This window comes from Ursus arctos, unplaced genomic scaffold, assembly GCF_023065955.2.
Source record: "Ursus arctos isolate Adak ecotype North America unplaced genomic scaffold, UrsArc2.0 scaffold_20, whole genome shotgun sequence".
NCBI classification, from domain to species: Eukaryota; Metazoa; Chordata; class Mammalia; order Carnivora; family Ursidae; genus Ursus; species Ursus arctos.
This window is the reverse complement of record NW_026622875.1, coordinates 18,096,002-18,110,104: the sequence shown is the minus strand read 5'-3', so window position 1 is coordinate 18,110,104 and position 14,103 is coordinate 18,096,002.

Sequence of the window (14,103 nt, the reverse complement as noted above, 5' to 3'; positions counted from 1 at the left end):
AATATGTTTTCACATTGAAAGGTGTGTAAAATGCTCAGCACAATACAAGACACACACACACACACACACAAAGGTACATCATTTATGAAACTGCAAACCATTAAAGATAAAGAGAATATGCTAAAAGCTTCCAAAGTGAGGGAAGAAAGTTCAGGTCATGTGAAGGACCACAATGAGAAGGACAATGGACTTCTCAGGAGCAGCACAAGAAGCTAGACGAGCAATGAGTAGTGCCTTAAAAGTTCTAAGGCAACTTTACTGGCAACTGAAAATCTAAATCCAGACAATCTACCAATCAAATGTGAAGGTAAAATGAGCATGTTTTCAGGTTTGCAAGATCTCAAAAGCTGATCTCCAGTGCATCTTTTCTCAGCAATAAATTTAAGAGAATTTATCTCTTCAGTAGTAGCAGATGATGGGTAATGTATGTAAGAAAAAAAATAGCACTATAAGCCTATTATTTGGTAACTGCTATGTTTACATCGGAACAGATAAAGCATTGAAAGTGTTTTCCTCTGGAGTTCGAAAAGTGAGTATGTTATGGGTAGTGCGGGGGAATTGTGTTTTTTGTTTGGGCCTTTGACCACTCTACCATTTTTAAACTATGTGCAGACAATATCTATCAAAATAAAATGAAACAAAATAAATGTTATAGACTACATGATCCAATTACCCCTCTAACCAGAATAAAAAACTCCAGTAAATATTCTATAAACTGGAGCTGTAGTGTTCCAATCATCTTTTGGAATTGATTTGCGGGGTTTAGATTAAACATTTGTTAACTGTGACTTTAATTACTTGAGCAAAATAATGTTCACAAAGCAATGTAAGAAAAATCTCAAAGATTCATATTCTCTGTAAGGCGCAAAGTCAATAAAACACATTTCCTGAAAGTATACAATTTGCCACACTTCTTAAATCCTGTCCATAGTCATTTAGGAACACAAGTGCTGTGGCACGTTACTTCATGCTCTTCACAGATTTAAGTTCTTTGGTTCCAAACATTACACCTCCTTGGTAATAAAATGTTGTCAGTTAATCACAGGCTTAATGATTAAAGTGGGGGTGACTTCTAGGGCAACAAGGAAAAGGTAATTTATTAATCAGTCTACCGAAGAAATCAGGCAGGAAACTGCTCAGTGCTGTTTAAAAAGAAGAGCCAGGGGCGCCTGGGTGGTGCAGTCCTTAAGCGTCTGCCTTCACGACTCAGGGCGTGATCCCGGCGTTCTGGGATCGAGCCCCACATCAGGCTCCTCTGCTATGAGCCTGCTTCTTCCTCTCCTACTTCCCCTGCTTGTGTTCCCTCTCTCGCTGGCTGTCTCTATCTCTTCAAAAAAATGAAAGTAAAATCTTTAAAAAAATAAAAATAAAAAATAAATAAAATAAAAATAAAAAGAAGAGCCAGATAAACGCAGTAACCAAGGACTGAGCCAGTTTCATACTGCCTTAGTTACCCCAAAGTGGTAACTATTTGGAAAGACACATCAAGCTAGAGTGGACTCTCATTGACATGAGCAACAGATGGCTTATTTCTCTTTTTTCAAAAATTGTCACTTGATTTATCTGTAGAATGACAGGTAATGTTTAGAATGAGCAGTTTTATTTGTAACAAATATTTCTGGTGTATGTTAGAAACAATGATACCCAATAAAACAGGTCTTTGGTTAGCTTCTTCACTGAGGCTTTGGCCAGATTCCTCATCCCTTCTCTTTTTGGTCCACAGGTGTTTCGTGGACCCTGTGGATAATATGGTAACAGTGTATACGCCCCTCTAGAACACTGGGGTAACTTTCCAAAAGCTGATACCATACTATGTTTCTTACTACATAGGACTGCTGTGTGTCTATATCCAATCCAGAAAGGATAAAGGAATAGGGTTTTCTGATGCTATACAGGAGTTAAACAAGAGGGCAACTTGGATGATTGGTAGTGGGGGGAAGTGGAAAACACATGCAAGAATAAGAATGACGTTACTCTTCTTCACGTGGTGCTAATTGTTCAATCATATTTAAAAAAAGTAAATTGCGACTCCTATGCAAACATTTAGCGTCTATCAAAAAATTTTTGTTACCCTGGAAATTATTCCTAGATTTTTTTTTTACTCAGTCATTCAAATATATTCACTGAGAAGTATTCTTTCAAAAATACTTACTGAGCTCTCACGATGTACCAGGCATTTTTATAAGTGGTAGGAACAAAGCTGTGTACTAAGGGACAATATTTTCTGCTCCACTGAAGCTTGCATTCCAATGGGGGTACCCGGAGGCTGACAATAAATCAAATAAATAAGTGCGATACATATTATGCAAGATGAAGTGTAAGAGCAAGATCAGAAAGAACAAAACGTGTTAATAGTTTTAGAGAAAAAGAAAATTTCATAGTTGAAAGGAAAAATCCAGTCATCAGAACGAACATCTACATCTAACATTCTGTACTTTTTGCTATTGATTACTACTACACACACACAAATTCACAAAACTTTATATTTCATTATATAGAGGTCATTAGTATAATTATGTTATGAAAATATGAAGGAATAAATTTGCCTGCTTAGAAACACAGGCCTTGATGAGTTTTAAATACTTAATTGGTCTAACTGCTTTAAAATATTTAATATGGTCCTTCCATATACATCTTCAGAAACAGAAAGTAGCTGGTGCTTTATCTTGCATAATGAAAATACTGTTAAATTACTTTTCAAAATAAATGAAGTCCTACATCGACTTCTAATTTATAGTTCATCAGAGCCTTAAAATCAATTATTAATTCAATCTTTATTGTTATCTTGAGACACAGAGAGACAAGCCCTCATTAGGAAACGTGTGCATGCATGTGTGCACGTGCACACACACACACACACAGAGTTGCAAGCAGATTATTGAGAGTGCAATCTTTCTGGTACAGATGATATGTTTATGGTGAACTAAGAGGTCCTTAAGGGCAATAATAGGTGTTCCTGGAACTCTAGCGGACAACACAGTGACTGCAGTAAATGCACTTAGCATTCAATGAATGTTTGGTGATGAATGAATATTAATGAATTCAGATCCATGTTCTCGAATGAAAACTAAAGTGACCTTTTCGCCATGTGCTTGAATAAAAAGATGTTTAATTACAACTGTTGCTTCCATAGGTTTTAGACTCTAAAATACAATAACCAGATCAATTTATCACCAGACCACTTTTCATGATCCAGCATGATTCGTTCAGGATTGAGAACTAATGGCTTCTTCCAGCATAGACCTTCAGATTCAAAAATAATCTATTTACAGGCATCAGGCTGACATCCAATTTCAGTTCCTATAGAAACACATTAGAGAAAATGGGTGTTTTTTTAAGAATTGTTTTCCCTGACATGTGTTGCAGTGTGATATTTACACTGCTGTCTGTGCTCATTATGGACTGCATTGATTATACAGCAAGAGTGTCAACGTAACTGAGTGGCTTATTCTTCTATGGGACTGTAGCACAAATGAAGGAGTCAAGCTTACCTCAGTGTGTCCTTATTGCTTGAGAAAAAATTTTCACAAACAAAATCCAATCAAGTTTCCTGTCCCTGATTTAACCACATACACCCACAATACAAACAAAGGTCACTAACAGGGACTTTTATTAATTAACTGTGGAAATTGAAAATTAAGGGAATGATATATTGCTGTCAAGCAACAGACTGGAAGAAGATAAGCCCTATTTGTGCAAAATCAGGAAATCCAAAGATATACTGGTGTATTCAGGCTCTAAATCTCCTGTATAATATTTAAAGACTTTCTTAAATAAATCAGAATGGCAAAACAATAGGACTTTCACAATTTTATATAGAAACACTTTTATGATCTTTGGGAGGAATATTTTTTAAGAGAGCATATAAATATGATCCTATGGGAATAGTTGTGTATATTTGACAATGTTTATAACATCAAAAGATGTCATTCAGATATAGAAAATATAAGCCACAGAGTAGGAGAAGATATTAGTATCACATACAAGAGACAGACTTTATATTTAGTTTATATGCCAATTGACAAGAAAAATAGAAAAAATACATGTCAATTTTTATAAAATGGGATAGAAAGGATAGCAACGTGGCCAGTAAGTATAAGGCCACACAGTGTATATTACAGCAGCAATATAGTATCACTATGACCCAAAGAATGGCTAAAAGGAAAAAGACTGACAAGATGAGGCATAGCAAGGATTTAGACCAAGAGAAGGTTTTACATATTTTTGGAAGCAGAGAAAATTGATACATTCACTTTGTAAAACGTCTGGCATCATCTACTAAGGATGAACAGGCACAACTGCTCCCGCTCAAGCAACCCCACACCTAGGTATATAGTCAACAAAAATGTGTGTGTGAATGCACAAAGAGGCATTTACAAGAATAATTATAGTTCCTTAATTTTTAATAGTCAAAATTGGGCACTATTAAGATATCCATCAAGAATAGAAATGGAGGGGCACCTGGGTGGGTCAGTTGGTTAAGTGTCTGCCTTCAGCTCAGGTCATGATCCCAGGGTCCTGGGATCGAGCCATGCACTGGGCTCCCTGCTCAGTGGAAAGTGTGCTTCTCCCTCTTCCTCTGTCCCCCCAACCCCTGCTCGGTTCTCTCTCTCTCAAATAAATAAATAAAATCTTTAAAAAAAAAAAAACAGTAGAAATGGAAAAAAAGTAATGTATACATACAGTGAAATTACGCATAAAAATAAAAGTAAACTATAGCATTACATAACATGGATGAATCCTACAAACACGATGATTATGAAAGAAGCTCAAATACAAAATATTCTGCACTATATAATCCCAGTTTGTTGAGTTCCATCCAAAACGTAAGTTAAACATTAAGTTTGGTGATGCATATCCCAACAATGCAATAGTAAAAATATGAAGAAAAGTAGGAAAATGAATTGCCATAGAAGTCAGATTAATTGTTATTCTTAGGTGGTAGGGAGGGAGTTGAGGCGGATAATTTCTGGAGAACTGGTGATTTCTCTTTCTTGACCATATTGGTGGTTATCTGAGTCTTCCATTTTATAATGTTTACTTAAACTCTCCAACTGTTTCATGGACTTCTCTGTTTATGTGTTATTTCACAACAAAAAGATTAAAACACACGAACATCTAATGCATATATTTTAAGACTTCAACTTCATTAGTCATCATAACAATACTAAATTGGTAAAGCATCAACTTTGTATTTAATTCACACATAATACTGGAAATTGTATGATGCTATCAGTATTACCAAATACTGTTTGCAAATATGCTGATCAAAAAATTTCTGGAAAATGATTTGACAATCTGTAGTAAATGCTTTTGTATATTAGTCCCAATCGCATTCTAGAAATCTCAAGGAACTAATCTAGAATGAGAAAAAATGTATATAAGATAGATTAATCATTGTATGATTTATAGAAGCAGCATTAGAAACCAAAGGGTTACAATGGAGATAATCTGAATTCATTAAATTGAAAATTGGATTTTTAAATATATCTTTTCGACTATTATGCATGGAAAACTGGAAAACTGCCATGTATCATACAACACTGAATATGCAGAAAATAATTTTCTTAGAAACATGGCATATGCCTTCTGTGGTCTCAATGTCTGCTCCTTCCAAAATTCACATGTTGGAATCCTAAAGCCCAATGTGATGATGTTAGGAGGTGAGGCCTTTGGGATTTGACTAGATCACGAGGTGGAGCTTTCATGAGTGGGATTAGTGTTATTATAAGAGAGATCTTACAAAGGTCCCTCTGCCCTTCCCATATGTGAGGTTACAGGGAGAAGTCTATGACCCAGAAGAAGGCCCTCGCCCAACTATGTGGATCCTCGTATCTATATGACTTCCAGCCTCCACAACTGTGAAAATAAATTTGTGTTCTTTATAAGCTACCCAATCTGAGGTATTTCGTTATAGCAGCCCAAACAGACGAAGACAATGCCAAAATGTTTACTTAGGCATATTGTGGGCAGTATAAAGATGGATTATTTTTCTTTATCAATTTTTTTGCTCCTCCATATTTTTTGTACTAAGTATATTTTATTCTCATAATCTGAAATAATGAACAAGAACAACCGTGATTCATCTGACAATTTTATTTTACCTTTTATTTCCTTGTTTCTAATCTGAATGCTTTTTTTTTTCCTTTCAAAAGCTGATTGCACTGGCTAGAACCTCCTGTACAGAGATGAATAGAAGTGGCAAAAGTAGACATCCTTGACTTCCTTCCCATCTAAAGGGCAAGCATTCAGGCTTTCACCATTAAGTAAATTTGATGTAGATTTTTCATAGGCCATTGTCAGGCTTAGAAATTTTCCTTCTGTTCTAAGTTTATTGTGAGGTTTTATCATAAATGCATGTTGGATTTTATCAAATGTTTTATTCTCTATATTTAAAAGATCTCTATACTGTGATGTTTGTCCTTTATTCCATTAATTTGGTATATTTAATTAATTAAATTTCAAATGCTAAAAATTTAAATTCCTAGGATAAATCCCACTTGGTCATGATATATAATCCCAGTTATATGTTGCTGGATTTAGTATGCTAATATTTTGTTAATGATTTTGGCATAAATATTAATAAGGGATTTTGATCTGTTTTTGGTTTTCTTATGAGAGCTTCATTTGGCTTCAGTGTCAAGGTAATATTGATCTTATAGAATGAATTTTGAAGTATCCCTTCCTTCTCTATTTTCTGGAAAAATATGTAGTATTTGAAAGAGAAATTCTCAAAACTACTATGCAGCAGCTATGGAAACAAAGAGTATGGGAGCTAAAGATTTATCAGAACTTACACTTAAATAACCCCTGAATGAGGCTGGGACAAACCCTCTTGGAATGGTAGGCACCGGGTCAGGGGAGAAAGCTCAGCTAAAAACATTAACCCTTACTAGAAAACAGAAGAAAAAAAAATTGCCTGCTATGACTTTCAACAAATTCCAGCCCAACTTCTCCACGGTTATTAAACAGCATGAAGACATCTCAGCCAGATGCCACTTTAACTAGGAAGACAGAGGAAACTTCCTTTTGATAGAAGAGAGTCAGCTTTATCATGGCTTTAACTTTGAATTGCCTAAGCGTATGTCCAGGGACTGTTTTAAATCAAAGACACTCTTTAATTCACAAAATCCATTGTTAACCTTTAATTATCAAATTTAATTTCCCCTTTCACTTTGTTGCTACAAGGGGTAGGAAAACACACCACAGTTCCACAAAACTTAAAACTCTCTGTTTCACTTTCCCTATAAAAGCATATTACTAACCTGTATTGCATTTTTTTTTTTTGTAAGAAGTGCTCCTAAACTCAATGTGAAAGTACAATTCATGGCCATGTGCTTAACTGCCTGAGACAACACTCCACTTAGTGCATCAGATTCTTTGTTGTTGGCTTTTTAATCGGCCTATCGTAGTGACGGACACAAATACAGAGGACCAAACTCGTGAGCTCGTGGAAATTCTGAGGAGCAGCGTGATTAGGAGAATCTCGTCAGAGCGTATTCCACTGAGAAGAGATTGCATCCACAGACTCAGGGGAGAGGGGAGAGGTGTTCTACTTAAGTGGTTTAAATCACTCAACATATAATTAACGTATATTTTCAGACATGTATTCAGTCAAATCACATGTATAGCAGAGCATGATTTTAGTAGAAAATGCTCACTGGTTCAAACAATCAGTTGCCAATAGTCCTAAGCTAGGTCATTACATTATAAAACTGAAAATATTTATGATTTGACCTGAAAATATATTTTTTTAAGATTTTATTTATTTATTTGACAGAGAGACAGCCAGCGAGAGAGGGAACACAAGCAGGGGGAGTGGGAGAGGAAGAAGCGGGCTCCCAGTGGAGGAGCCCCATGCAGGGCTCGATGCCAGGACTCTGGGATCACGCCCTGAGCTGAAGGCAGATGCTTAATGACTGAGCCACCCAGGCACCCCTGAAAATATTTTCTTACCTCGAGTTGACTTTTCTAAACATAGTTTTAAAGGGAAGATATGACTGAGTTTTGCCCAGTATAAACAACTGAAAATCAAAAAATTCTAATGAACATCAGTCTCTTTCATTAGAGAGAGAGAGAGGTATGTAGATAGATAATCAGGAAAAGTGGCCTGAAGCAAATATTTTAGATATGTTCTTATAGTAAAAATCATATGAATATTATTTCATTTCCACTCCCCCCAAATTTCATTAGCTTCTTCATTAGAAAATCAGGAACACTGGTGCTTAGTAGAAAAATCTGTTTTTTGGTTTTTATTGCCTTCCTCATGCCTAATGAATGAATTTGAGATATGAAGTGAATTAGGATTAGAATGTTACTTATATCCAATTTTAAACTATGCTTTCCTATAATTTACTTCTCAGCATATTATCAAATATGGTCTAAGTAGTAAGAACATAGAGCACAAAATAATTACATCAAATTCTTTACTCTATTTTCAGGAGATCCTATATTCCACAGTAAACAATTCTCCTCTGGAGGGAAAAAGCTTTTTCTCTAAGTAGACATAATCAAATCCGGAGCAGCAGCATTATGTCTTTCTATTGTTGCCAGAAAAATTAGGGGAGAACTGTAGCTCTCCATTCCTGATGCTTCACACAGTGTTTACCACATTTTACCCAGCTTGCAAAAAAGAAATTTGACTCATGAATAGCTGTCCCATGCACTTACTTTTGAGCTCAACCTATCTTCAGAGTGGTCATATATTATCAATATACCACAGTTACCTAAACATTTTTCACAGAAATTTTCTATTCTGAAATGACAGATAGATTTGGTCTCAATATTAGACAATGCCTCTTTTCTTCTTCTTCTTCATTTTTTTTTTTTTTTTGGACAATGCCTCTTTTCAAAATTTACTTTTAGGAATACATGTTTGAAGGTTTACTGCTAATACACACACACACCCACATGAACACTATTATATGTACATACATAGTACATACACACACACACATACACACACACTATTTACATATACATAGGCATGTTATTTACATATATACATTTGGATAAAATTATTTTTCATTTTGTTACTGTGAATAACATCCTAAAGCACATTAGGTATCAGCTGAATTTTTTTTTTTTATGATGAAGTAGGAAACTGTGAGTAAGGAAGATGTAGCTTATTTTTTCTTATTCCCCAAAGGTAGTTATCTCATGCCCTATGCCACAGATTTAATTATCTACTCTTTACCATGCTTACTTTGCAAACTAGATCTATTTTTAGCCATCATTTAATCTTTTTTCGAATTCAGTTAAAGTATTTCGATATCGTCTTGGAACTGTAAATCGACAATGTCATCACATAATGTACTTGAGATGGGGGAAGGGGTATTTATTCTAAAATTACTTTAAGTTTTATCTAGATTAATTAGTTCTGTCAAATAAAACTATTATTTCATGTAATGCCTTAGCATGTGCATTTTTCTTCAGTAGAGATAAAAATAGGCAAAAGCGCTTTAAGCTCTTTAATAAATACTAAAGAAGAACGTTCTTATGGAGATAAAAGAGTTGTAAATGCAAATTTTGAATTAGCATTAACTCTTCCATTTCCCCCTTGATTACATCCAGCTAGTTTAAAAGAAATTCTAATCAAATCTGTGTTATTTTTTATTTATGGAAAATAATTTTTCATAGTAACTTTCACTAACTTTGGTGAAAGACAGCTCCGTCTCAAAGTAAATGGCACGAATTAGTTCCAGCAAACTTAAACAGGGTAGTGTACTCACTACGTGTGAGGAAGCACTTGCAGTAATGATAAGTAAACACTGGATGGATGCTATTTGAAAATTAGTGAATGCAAAGCAATTTTCTCCTTCTGGTGTTCAACATCATATTACAATACCATATTATCACTGAGGAAGTTATCCATTCAATATTTTTAAATAAGCACTGGGTCTACATTAAATTCTGCCACACATGTCATATGAACATAAATAATCATAATAGGAACATGGCCTGTTTTAAGCTCTTTACAGGTATTATTACATTTAATCCTATAAAATAGTTATTCTAATTGCCCAGATTACTGTTGAAGCAACTGAGGCAACAAAGACACTAAAGTAAATTCCTCAGGTTTACAGAACTCTCAGGAATTTACTTTAACATTTAAAAATTAAAACTTGGGCAGCCTGACTTCAGAACCCACACTCTTCAGCCCATGAACTTCCCTTTACCTTCTGGTATGATAAATCTTCAAGTTCATTAGTTTGCGTTTTAATAGTGAATATTCCTATCTTGTTATGTCTACATGTTTCAAAAAGTCAGGAAAGTTCTACTGAAAAATTATAATATTATCATCTCAAAAATTTAAAACTTCAAGGTTACTAAGTGGCACATCATTTTAGACTCATTAAAATTTAATTAGATAATTTTTTAAATTCAAAACTCTTGCTTGTGACAAAGTAAAAATATTTCCTTTTAATGTGAAGTTTGGTGTTTGCAATTTAAGAAACAATAATTTAATCATTGTATTACTTTCATTTTTAATGAGAAATATAAAAATGTAAGACTTGTAAAAGCTAAAGTAGATTAATTTTGATTAAATAATCTCAGTATCTTTTGAAGCACTAAAATTTAGGACTATAAATTTATTATTATCATTAGCAAATATGTAATATTATAATTTAAAGAGAAATAATCTCTGGTAATTAGAAACCTGCAATGGGGGGCGCCTGGGTGGCACAGCGATTAAGCGTCTGCCTTCGGCTCAGGGCGTGATCCTGGCGTTATGGGATCGAGCCCCACATCAGGCTCCTCTGCTATGAGCCTGCTTCTTCCTCTCCCACTCCTCCTGCTTGTGTTCCCTCTCTCGCTGGCTGTCTGTATCTCTGTCAAATAAATAAATAAAATCTTTAAAAAAGAAAAAAGAAAAGAAAGGAAAAGAAAAGAAAAGAAAAGAAAAGAAAAGAAAAGAAAAAAAAGAAAAGAAACCTGCAATGGTAATTTATATCATGTTATTATGCAATATAAACATAATTACATAGAAGTTTTTTTGAATTAATTTAACCCTAAAACTGTGATCACTGATTTTACTAATTTTAAACACAATATAAAAATAATCCCCACTTAAATTCACATTTTTCTTAAAAACTGTATTAACTTGCTCGGGCTGTCATAAAATAATCACAGATGTTATGGCTTAGATAACAAAAAATTATTTTCTCACAATTCTGGAGGTTAGAAGACTAAGATCAAGGTGTTAGCAGGTTTGATCTCTTCTGAGGCCTCTCTCCTTAGCTTATAGATGGCCATCTTCTTACTGTGTCCTCAAATAGTCTTTTCTCTGTGTATGTGCATCCCTGCTGTCCCTTTGTGTCTAAATTTCCTGATCTTATGAGAGCACAAGTCAGATTGGACTAGGGCCCACTCTTATGGCCTCAGTTGAAATTAATAACAACTATCACATCTCTCTCCAAGTCAGTGACATTCTGAGGTAGAGGGTATTAGGGCTTCAACATAAATTGGGGCAAAGCAGACACAATTCAGCTCATAACACTGACTTTCATTAATATAATAAAGAACTGGTATAACACATTGAGTTAGTTTGTATGGAAAAAGACTGTAAAACCCTTAAAGGTAGTGAAAATGGATGATGAAATAATCTTTTTCTGCAATGATTCTAGAGTTAATTAGTAAATGAATTGCCAATTTTCCAATATCCTCTCCTGTTCTAAAGGGGTAGCTTATATACTCCTTAGTTCTACACAAAGATGGACTCTTCTTATGTTGTAAAGGCCTCTATAATATAATTGATTTCCTAAAACATAATCCATACATAAGAGTATATAAAAAACTATTTACTATATGTATTTCTGGGTCTTATAAATTTTAATACTCTCATATCACCCTTGCCAAGAAAGAGAGAGAGAAAGAACTTTAGGGGAAAAGCTGTATTAAGGAGAGGTAGAGTTAAATCTTCACAGAGATAACAACTTAATTCAATTAGATTGTTTTTAGTTTTTAAATCACTCATAATATTAATCTGTGATAATACTTCCTTAGAGGTAATTTACCAATATCTACTAAGATCTAATATCTAGTAACATTCTTTTACTTTAGTCTGGCTACCTAACATCTGTAAGTTTATTAGAAAGAATTTTTAGTCTCAAATGTGCATGTTATGCTTTTCTGTATTTTCTAATTTTTCTACAATGAATTTAAACTTGCAAAGAAATATTTCAAATTATTTTGTAATACTATTTATTCTGGACATCTTTTAATATAATCACAAAATAAAAATTTCAAAAAACAAGTTACCTCTGCCATTAGAAAATAAGTTTTAAGTTGAAGCCTTAGAGACTACTCTTTCTGGCACATAGTAGGTACTCAATAAATAGTTCTTGCATGGATGGATGAGTGAATGAACAAATGCATATCATAATACACCAATGTAGTCCTTGCCACTTTTGTCATAAATTTATTTTTAGTGGTCCGACATCAAGTATTTTTAGTTACTATCTTAAGTAAATGCAACCTATAAATAGATTAACCATATATACCCAACTTAACAGTGTTCTGAACTTATGTGCAATAACTTTTTTCTATTCCTTTAGTGCAACGATAACATTGCCATGGTTAAACCTTGAACTTATCATTAGAAAGTGTACTATTTCAAAACCCTAATTTCAATATAATAAAAAAAATATTTTTAAAAAAACCCTAATTTCAAAGTCCCATTCTCCTCCCAGTCCACTTATTCAAGGAAAACACCTCTTCGATTCCATTGACAATGATTTTTTTCTCAACTTCCTCGTTCCTAAACACTTCATTCCTATTTTTCTGGCAAATCCTTATCTTTATACGTAACCTACCTTCTGCATTCTCTATGCTAGTTGGCTTAGTAGCTAAATATTGTAGAAAAAAAAGAAACACACACAAAAATTTAATTGGTATTATTTTTATCATTTACAAATTGAAATTCTCATTTCCTAAGTATCCATTTCATAATATTCTTTGTGCTCAAAACTCTATTGCCTTTAAAACGCTATCTCAACTGATGACATCAGTCATACTGCATATTAAAAATTGGAGCTATCAGGGCACTTAGCTGGTTCTGTTGGTGGAGGGTGCGACTCTTGATCTCGGGATCATGAGTTTCAAAGACTTCTGTGTATCTGCACTGGGTTGTTTGAGGACACCCTCCCCAAAAGGTATGTCCACATCCTAACCCCATTGTGAATGTTACCTTATTTATAAATAGATTCTTACAAGTTGAGGATCTTGATATGAGATTATCCTGTATATAAAGTGGGCCCTAATTCCAATGACAGGTATTCATATAAGAGGAAAAAGAGGGATATTTAATGTAGAGAGAGACACAGGGGAGAAGGTCATGTGAAGATGGAGGCAGAGATTGGAGGCAGGGAGGCCCAAGCCAAGGAATGCCTGGAGCCACCAAAAGCCCCAAGAGGAAAGAAAGGTTTCTCCTCTAGACCTCTGGAGGGCATAAGTCCTTAAAGATACCTTGGCTTTGAACTTTAAGCCTCCACAACTGTAAGAGAATATTTCTGTTGTTTTAGGCTGTAAAGTTTATGGTAGTTTGATACATCACCCTGGAAAATCAGATAATATAATAGTAATTTTTCACATGTATTATTCATATGTAACAGGGATGTATTTTCAAAAAAAATTAAATTATCAGCTCAAGAAAGCAGATAGTATAAATATTACCATTCAGTCTACCTTCAATATTTTTATATTGAAACATTTTAAGTCTATACAAAATTTGTAAAGGATAATGTAATAAGTTGCATATGCCCTATATCTAGACTCATCAATTGTCACCTTTTTGACACATATTCTTTATTTCTCTAATTTATTTTTTTTCCTGAATCATTGGAGAGTAGTTTGGAGACATAATGAAACTTCACCTTTAAATAATTCAGTGTATTTCCAAAGAATAATGGCATTGACATTTTGGAAGAGTACAAGGATAGTTGTTTTAGAATGTCGCTTAGTTTAGCTTTCCCTGATTATTTCTCTTGAGTAAGTAGAGGCTATGGGTTTGTCTGGAATAATACTTAAACAGTATTATATCTTTCTCAGTACATCATGTCATAAGGTTTCAAGTATCCCACACTATAAAGAGACCCCAAAAAT